At 42.6% G+C, this 9,309-nt stretch overlaps 1 pseudogene; it reads left to right on the top strand.

Annotated features, from left to right (window-relative positions):
• The first annotated feature begins 121 nt into the window (after window positions 1–121).
• LOC138167731 (zinc finger protein 883-like) lies at window positions 122–522 on the top strand (annotated as a pseudogene).
• The last annotated feature ends 8,787 nt before the right edge of the window (window positions 523–9,309 follow it).

The raw sequence follows: 9,309 nt of genomic DNA, 5'->3' as shown, positions 1-9,309 counted from the left end.
TAGGAAGGCCTTCAGCCAGAGGATAGGACTTATTCAGCATCAGACAATTCATACTGGTGAGAAACCTTTTGAATGTGAGAAATGTGGTAAAGCCTTCAGCCAGAGCTGAGAACTTGAATGACATCATAGGACTCATACTGGAGAGAAACCTTATCAATGTAATAAATGCGGGAAGGCCTTCAGTCAGAGGATAGGACTTACTCAACATCAGACAATTCATACAGGAGAGAAACCTTATGAATGTAATGAATGTGGGAAGGCCTTCTATTACAGTACAAACCTTACTTGGCATAAGAAAATTCATACTGGTGAGAAACCTTATGAATGTAATGAATGTGAGAAAGCCTTCCGCCTGAGAGCACACTTACTCAACAGAAAAAAGTTCATACTGGTAAGAAACCTTATGAATGCAATGACTGCGATGCTATTCCACATGAAAACAGAGATTACCCAACATCAGATCATTCATATTGGACTGAAACTTTTATGAATGTAACGAATGAAGATTTTCTTCCAGAGTAAAATCCTCCTCAGTTTATACGAAAACAAAATAACAATAACAACCAAACTATATCTAATGCATGTGAGAGAACCTTCTGCCAGAACACAGATGTTATCAAATAGCTAATTCATGTAATAGAAAAGACTTAGGAATATAACACTCGAGATAGATTTCAGAAGTATGATGAATTATTGGTAATTAGGCAACTGAAACTAAAAGAAATGTCATAAAGGATGCAAATCCCAATCTACTTTCCTTACAATCCTATTCATACATTTTTCTCTTGTAGTCCCCTGACAGTTTCCTCCCACAACCTCCAAACTTCCCAAGGTTTGCATTTACTGAGGAAATTAAGTCAGTATAAGAAGTATTTGCTCCCTCCAACTCCACTAATCAAAAATTCTAAGAATTCTCAACTGTTTTTTCATCCTTTCAATCTTAGAGGAAAAAGTATCCTCCTCCTTTGCTAAAGATAATGCCTTTTCCTCTAATCTTGTTCCAAAATCTTGTGCCCTTGCACTCTAGGACATTAGTCCAGCAGTCATCTCCCCTTATGTATTTTGAATCTCCTTCCTCATTTGGCTCTTTCCCAACTGTTAACAATTATTACTTGTCTATGTCATACGAGCCATGTTGTTAAGTGCTAGGGATAGTAAGTCAACAAACACTTATTAAAGTGATCATTATGTAAAGCACTGAGAGGTACAAAGTTCCTGCCCTCAAGGAGCTCTCTAGTGAAGAGAATGATGTATGTACAAGATATACACAATCTAAATGGAAGGTAATCTCTAAGGAAAGGCACTGGGATAGGGAGGGAAGTGGGAAGCCAGAAGGCCAAGGTGAAGAGAAGAGACTGTTTTGGGCATTCAGGACAACTGATGAAAAGGCATAAAACAGTGATACAAAAACTAAACACAGTTCTGCTTTCTAGATCTCACTGAGAACCAGGAGAACTCTAACAAGTAACAGTGTGAGGAATGGTTTGTGATGTGGAGGTTAGAATGAAGAGGAGGTACATGGGAGCATTGTGGAGGGATGTGGCAGATGGAATGTTTCTACTGGGGAAAAGCTGCCAGGCTAATGGGCTGGGCAGCCTGGAAGGCAAAGGGTCAGAAGGTAGAGTGGAGCTAGACGGGGGGAACTTTCAGTGTCAGCCTAGGGATTTTCAAATCCTACAGTAAGTTAAGAGCTGGAAAAGATTTTTGAGCAGGGCATTAGCATGGTCAGACCTCAGTTTTTGATAGCTTTGTTGATTCTGAATGGGAAAGGGAAGAGCTGGAAGCAGAGAGGCCAATGAGGACACTTGCTATAATCCAGACAGAAGTGATGCCATCCTACTCAAATCATAGCTGTTGTAATTTTTAATATGAATCAATGAATGAAAAAGCATTTAATAGTCACCTACTGTGTCACAATCACTGGCTAAACTCTGGGAACACATACAAAAGCAAAGGCAGTCCCTGACCTCAAGGGGCTTAGATTTTAATGGGAGATAGAACATGCTAAGGGGAGTGGTAGCCGAGATTGGTGAGGAGAACCATAGGGGAATAAATGGACATAGCTCATCCAGGAACAATGGCAGAGTTGGCACTGAGTGTGGGACTTAGAGTCAGGAAAATAAGTGTGTCTGTGCGACCTTGGACAAGACACTTAAACTCTCTTAGCTTCAGTTTCCTCATTTGTAAAATGGGTATACTAAACTTGCCAGAGGATCAATAAGTATGTATGTAATACATGTATATGTATTATATATATGTACATACAATATATGTAAAATGCTTTGCAAAACCTTAAAGTATGACATGTTACCTATACTTATTACTAGAGACATCTTACATGGCTCAATGGATAGAGCCCTGGTCCTGTAGTCAGGAAGACCTATGTTCAACTCCTACATAAGACACTAGCTGTGTGACCCTGGGCAAGTCACTTGACCTCTGTTACTTCAGTTTCCTCAACTATAAAATGGGGCTAATAATAGCACCTTCTTTTTATGGCCGTTGAGAAGATCAAATAAGCCTTGTAGACATGCTACGGATGCTTTATCCCTTTTTAAAAATGCTTTTTTTATCATTTATTCTTAGTTTTCAACATTCAATTCCATAAGATTTTGAATTTTAAATTTTCTCCCCTTCCTTCTCCTTCTCACTCCCCAAGACAGAATGCAATCTGATATGGGCTCTACTTAGACATTCATATTAAACATTTTCACATTAGTCCCGATGTAAAAAAGAAATGGCACTAGGGGTGGCTAGGTGGCGCTGTGAACAGAGCACCAGCCCTGGAGTCAGGAGGACCTGAGTTCAAATCCGGCCTCAGACACTTAACACAAAAAACTAGCCATGTGACCTTGGGCAAGTCACTTAACCCCAACTGCCCTACCTTCCCCCCTCCCAAAAAAATTTAATTAGAACTAATGGGAGGAACCATGAGAAAGAAGAAACAGAACAAAAGAAAAGGACAGCAAATAGTCTGCTTCCATCTGCATTCAGATGCCATAGTTCTTTCTCTGGATATGAATGGCATTTTCCATCGTGAGTCTTTTGGAATTGTCTTAGATCTTTGTATTGCTGAGAAGAGCTAAGCCTATCAGTCAGTCATTGCACAATGTGGCTCCTGGTTCTGCTCATTTCACTCAACATCAGTTCATGTAAGTCCAGGTTTTTCTGACATCTACCTACTCATTATTTCTTGAAGAACAATAGTATTCCATTATATTCATGTACCATGACTTGTTCAGCCATTCCCCAATGCATGGGCATCCCCTCAATTTCCAAATCTTGGCCACCACAAAAAGAGCTGCTATAAATATTTTTGTACATGTGGGTCCTTTTCCTGTTTTTATGATCTCTTTGGGATACAGATCTAGAAGTGGTATTGCTGGGTCAAAGGGTATGCACATTTTTATAGCCTTTGGGCATAGCTCCAAATTGCTCTCCAGAATGGTTACATCAATTCACAAATTCACCAACAATACATTAGTGTTCCAATTTTCCCACATCTTCTCCAACGTTTACAATTTTTATGTTTTGTCATGTTAGTCAATCTGATAGATGTTTTGATTTGTATTTCTCTAATCATTAGCAATTTAGAGCATTTTTTCATATGACTATAGATAATTTTAAATTTCTTTCTCTGAAAATTACCTGTTCATATCTTTGACCATTTATCAAGAATGACCTGTATTCTTACAGATTTGACTCAGTTCTCTATATATTTTAGAAATGAAGCCTTTATCAGAGACATTGTCTTTAAAAATTGTTTCCTACCTTTCTGCTTCCCTTCTAATCTTGGTTGCATTGGATTTGTTTATGCAAAAACTTTTCAATTTAATGTAATCAAAATCATCCATTTTGTATTTCATAACATTCTCTATCTCTTGTTTGGTCATAATTTTGAATATGAATGAAGGGATATTCTCCATAGATCTGACAAGTAAACTATTCTTTGCTCTCCTAGTGTGCTTATAGTGTCAGCCTTTATATCTAAATCATGTGCCCATTTTGACTTTATCTTGGCTTAGGGTGCAAAATGTTTGTTTGTGCCCAGTTTCTGCCATACTGTTTTCCAGTGTTCCCAGCAATTTTTGTTAAATGGTGAGTTCTTATCCCAGAAGCTGGAGTCTTTGGATTTATCAAATAGTAGATTTACTGTAGTTGACTACTGTGTCTTGTGTGCCTAACCTATTCCATTGATCTACCCCTCTATTTCTTAGCCAGGACCAAGTAGTTTTGAGGACTGCTGCTTCATAATACCATATAAAACCTGGTACAGCGAGGCCGCCTTCTGTAGCATTTCTTTTCATTAATTCCCTTGACATTCTGGTTCTTTTGTTCTTCCAGATGAATTTTGTTGTTTTTCCTAACTCTCTAAAATAATGAATGCTTTCTTCCTTCTTCTCCCTTCATCCCTTTCTCAGTCAGACTCCCAGAAAAAAGCTTTCTTCGCTTGTGTGTTGTTTTTTGGGTTGTTGGGTTTTTTTCATGGCAAGACAATCAGGGTTAAGTGACTTGCCCAAGGTCACACGGCTAGTAAGTGTCTGAGGCTGGATTTGACCTCATGTCCTCCTGACTCCAAAGTAAGTGCTCTCCTCCCAGCAGTACCACCTAGCTGCCTCGTCCTCCCTTGTTGCTTGTACATTCTTCCTCTTCCCGAATGTTTGCAATATGGGCCCTTATTTTACCACTAAACTGAAACTCCTCCTATTAAGTTAGTGAGCTCAAAAAAATGTTAGATTTTGAACTTAACCAACAGCAAACAATGTATTTCCTTATCAACGTGGAATTGAAAAAGACCTGAAATAGCCAGTTGTGATTCTGTGAGGTCTGTTTTACACTTTTAAGCATATAATCCATGCAACATGGAACTTTCAAGCTGCCCTTGCTTGTGTTTCCTCTTGACCTAAAGTCTTGTTCTCTTCTATGCATTTTTACATTGACCCTCTTTTCTTTCCTTTTTTCGGAAGGGAGGGGCAATCCTGTCTAACTGACTGATCAGCTGTTCTCTGTCTTCCCACCTCCCCTCCAGTAAAGAAACTAACAAAAACCAGAGTTAGGTGTCCTCAAGCCCAATAAACTCCTAGATCTGCCATGTCCAGAAATGCCTACTTCATTCTGTACTTTGTGTGCACTGCCTCTTTCTCAGGAGGCATTGGACTTATGGAATCTTGGTTGGTCATTGGAATGATCCTGGTTCTTCAGGCTTTCAAAGTTGTCAAATGAGCTCTTGATAAGAAAATATGAAGCTGCATTCAGAACTACTACAGAATGCATAAAACAGCCGGAATTCCTCCTGCCAACATGCACTCAGGAATTCTGTTTCTAAAACTACAAAATACTTCAGAAACGAAGGAAGATGGATAATTGCAGAGATGCTAATTGCTCGTGTAATAAAAACATAACAATGCTACACAAATTAATTTACAAATTTAGGCCCATACCAACCAATATGCCAAATGTTTTCTTTATAGAAGTAGATAAAATAATAAAATTCATCTTGAAGAGAAAGTCAAGCCTCTCAAGGAAAATGATGGGGAAAAAGGAGTCATGAAGGGGACCCAGTTGCACCAGATCTCAAAGTCTCATAGAAAAGAGTCATCATTAAAAACTTTGGTACTACTTTAAAAATAGAAAAGTTGATCATCGCAGTGAATTGGGCAACCAAGACTCATAAGCAAGCAAACACAGGAGCCTAGGGTTCAATAAACTCAAGGACAATGGGATAAGGACATGCTGCTCGAACACAAGCTGTGAGAAGTCAGGCAGACACTCCCGTCATTGGCTTAGATCAGCAGTCTCTGACTTGCTGTGTTTAATGGCTTTTCCTAACCTTCTTGCCTTCTCTGTAGCATTTGATCCTCTTGACCAACTTCTGCTCCTGGATACCGTCTTCTCTTTTTTTGTGATACTACTCACTCCTGGTTGTCCTCCTACCAACCCAACCACCCCTCAGTCTGTGCTGCTGCACCTTCATCCGTGTCGCGCCCACTAAATGTGGGTCAGTCAATCAGCACCTACTATGTGCTAGGCACTGGGGACAAACAGAAAGGTAAAAATTAGCTCTTACTCTCCAAGAGCTTGCAGTCTAATAGGGGAGACGATATGTGAGCAGTTATGTACAGACAATAAATACAGGATAAATTGGAGTGACCTCAGAGGGGAAGCACCAAGATTTAGGAGGCCTGGGAAAGGCTTCTGGCAAAAGGCTGGACTTCACCCCAAACTTGGGGGAAGCCAGGGAAGCTCAGAGGAAGGGCTGAGGAGGCATGCCCTCTTTCTGGTAGCAAATAACCCGCTAGAAACAAAGTAGGGGCCTGTCAGTTGGGGAAGAGCTGACGCAACTATGGCATATTAATATGATTGAATTTCATGGCCTTAAGAAATGACAAACGTGAGGAATTCAGAGAAACATGGGCATCCTCAGCTGAAGTGAGCAGGACTCAGTGGGCAGACCAAGAAGCATGCTTCACACAGCATTTGGTCGGGTCTGACTCTATGTGACCCCATGGGTAGTAAGTGGCCGAGGCTGCATTTGAATTTAAATGTTCCCGACTCCCTGCCCGGCATCCTGCTGCCCCCATGCAATGGCTGCAGTAATACGAATTTTACAAAGCAACCCCAGGATGGAACGGAAATGAATTCATTGCAGTTAACAGTCTTGGTTCCAGAAAATAGGCTTCCTTGGCTTCCTTCAGGCCGCAGCTAAAACCCCACCTTCTACAGGATGCCTCTTCCAGTCTCTCTTTTATTTTATTTTGCTTTTTGGAGGACGGGGCAATTAGGGTTAAGTGACTTGCCCAAGGACACACAGCTAGTAAGTGTGTCAAGTGTCTGAGGCCGTATTTGAGCTCAGATCCTCCTGACTCAGGGGCTGGTGTTCTATTCCCTGCACCACCCAGCCGCCCCTCCAGTGTCTGTTAATGCCAGTGACCTCCCTCTGTTGACTATTTCCAGTGCATCTTTTATTTGGCTTGTTTGTATGGAGCTGTCTGCTTATTGTCTCTGCCATTAAACTGTGAGATTCCGGAGAGCAGAGCCTAGCTTTTGCCTTTGCACACTGTAGGTGTTAATAAATGCTGATTGTCTGCTATGCCTGGCTTGTCTAAGGCTTGGCAGTGCCCTCCCTAAGTGGGTGAGGGCACATAATTCAGGAAAATCTGAGTTCTCTTTAGAACTAACCCATTCCCCTAGATTTTAGTAATGGACTCAAGAGAACCAGGAAAAGACTGGAGACCATATGTGCTCACTGAGGCACAGATGAGAGTTCAGGGCTCAGCCATTCCAGGGGCTGGCACAGACTAACTAAGCAGCCACCCCTCCTCACATCCCCCAGTACAGGAGCGCTGTGCTGTCCAAGGTGAACCATCTATCCAGCTTGAGAACAGGTGTTTCGCACTTAGGATTTGGAAGCAATCTCAGATGAACCAAACCTGAGCACACCACACTCCCCAGGAGCCTTTCTTTCCCTCACTTGATCCAGCCCCTCCCAGACACTCTCTTTCTGGGCTGGCCCCTAGCTTTAAGCTCAGCAGTTTAAAACCATGCTGGCTGGGTTGGGAATTGGTTAGAGAACAACGTGGACTGGAAATATGAAATCATCTGTTTCTCTAAAGGCACCAGCAGGTCAGATCCACAGGTCACACAGAAGTAGCTTCTCCTGCCAGGTGATCTTCAGACTGAGCCTCACACAATCCAAATGGAAGCCATTCTGTTTCCTGGCCTGGCGCTGGCAGACTGTCCAGGTGTCACAGGCAGACAACACTGAGGTCAGCACCACAGCTCCCTAGACCTTAAGTCTGGTAGTCAGCCTAATGTCTCTTCTCTCCATACTTTCCTTCAGAGCCCCCCAAACACTGAGCCAGCTCTGGCAATGCATGCATCAACCTCATTATCAGTGTGGACATCCCTGCAAAGTGCCCTGCCAAGGCAAGTGAGCTACCCACAGCATTCAGAACTTCATTTGTTGTAACCAGTGGTTCCAATGCTATCTCTGTCTGTATTAATTTCATCTTATTTGGTTTAGCCCAATGTTCTAGCCCAGGGGTGGGGAACCTGCAGCCTCAAGGCCACATGTAGCCTTCTACGTCCTCGGGAGAGGCCCTTTGAATCCCAACTTCACAGAACAGATCCTCAGGTCCCTCCCACCCCCCAGCTTAGGCTGGGAGCTTCATGGTGTTGCTGTCTCTGATGACTCCTTAAGTACCCAGTCAAAGCTCTTCTCTAAGCCGACTTAGTCATGGGCAGTCACCCTTGCCTCTCCCTTGCTTTGAGAGGTTAGCTTTTTTGGTAACACATGGACAAACCTCTCTCTGCCCTCCCCTAGACACAGCTGTCACTTTTATTTCCCCACAATGGCCTGCTTCTGACTCTTTCCTCCGCTGAAAGGAAAGGAGCTGAGGGGTGTCCTTGAGTATCTCTGCAAGCACTGTGAAAGCTCCAGGCCTGATCTCTGCTCCTCTTACGTAGCCCTAATCCCTAGCTCAGGCTTCTGAGCCAATGTCTCTGGCTTGGAAGGCTCTCCTTATTCCTGCTCTCCGTAGACCTTAGCAATCTCTGTGCCTTGAGTAGTTGTAGCAGCAAGCACCCCAAGCGCGTCCTCAGGGTTTGCTGCCCATACGGGTTCTTGGATCTGCTTTGTTAAAGGAAAGCAACTCAAAATGGGTTAACAAGTTTACTTTAATCAGTCAGACATATATCGTTTACCTTGTTCAGGGGAAAAAGGTCAGCACCCCAAACTTCAAAATATACAGACAGAATTATCAAGACATTAACAGATCAAGTAGACAGCTTTCCAAACTGTCCAACCATTACATCCATACCCAGTCAACATCTGGGTTTCCACATCTGGGTTTTTCAAAGCCGTGGGGGCTCTCAACAACGGCTTCCCAGAATTCAGATCAAATCACAGAACACTTCTCAAAGTGAGTCCCAAAACAAAGCTACACATCAGGGCTTATATAGCCTTCTCCTGGCTCAGAGAATATAACAACCTTATTGACTCACTGGCCAATCAAGAAGTATCTACTGAAAAACAAGCCTCCCACCCCAGGCTCCAGGTGCACTTTAGCCTAGGGGAAGGGAAGATCTTTACATTTGCATTCCCATTACAGTGTGCACTCAGTGTGTCTGTACTCAGCCTGTGGATTCAGTGTGTGTGCACCCGTATGTGTGTGTGCACTCAGTGTGTGCATGTGGATTCAGTGTGTGTGCACTGTATATGTGTGCATTCAATGTGTGTGCACTCAGTGTGTGTGTGTGCACTCAGTGTTTATGTGCATTCTGTGTGTGTGCACTCAGTGTGTGTGCACT

This window comes from Petaurus breviceps, unplaced genomic scaffold (genome assembly GCF_028583685.1).
Source record: "Petaurus breviceps papuanus isolate PSGF00001 unplaced genomic scaffold, PetGlider_PUasm1.0 287, whole genome shotgun sequence".
NCBI classification, from domain to species: domain Eukaryota; kingdom Metazoa; phylum Chordata; class Mammalia; order Diprotodontia; family Petauridae; genus Petaurus; species Petaurus breviceps.
This window is presented reverse-complemented; position numbering and strand designations above follow the sequence as displayed.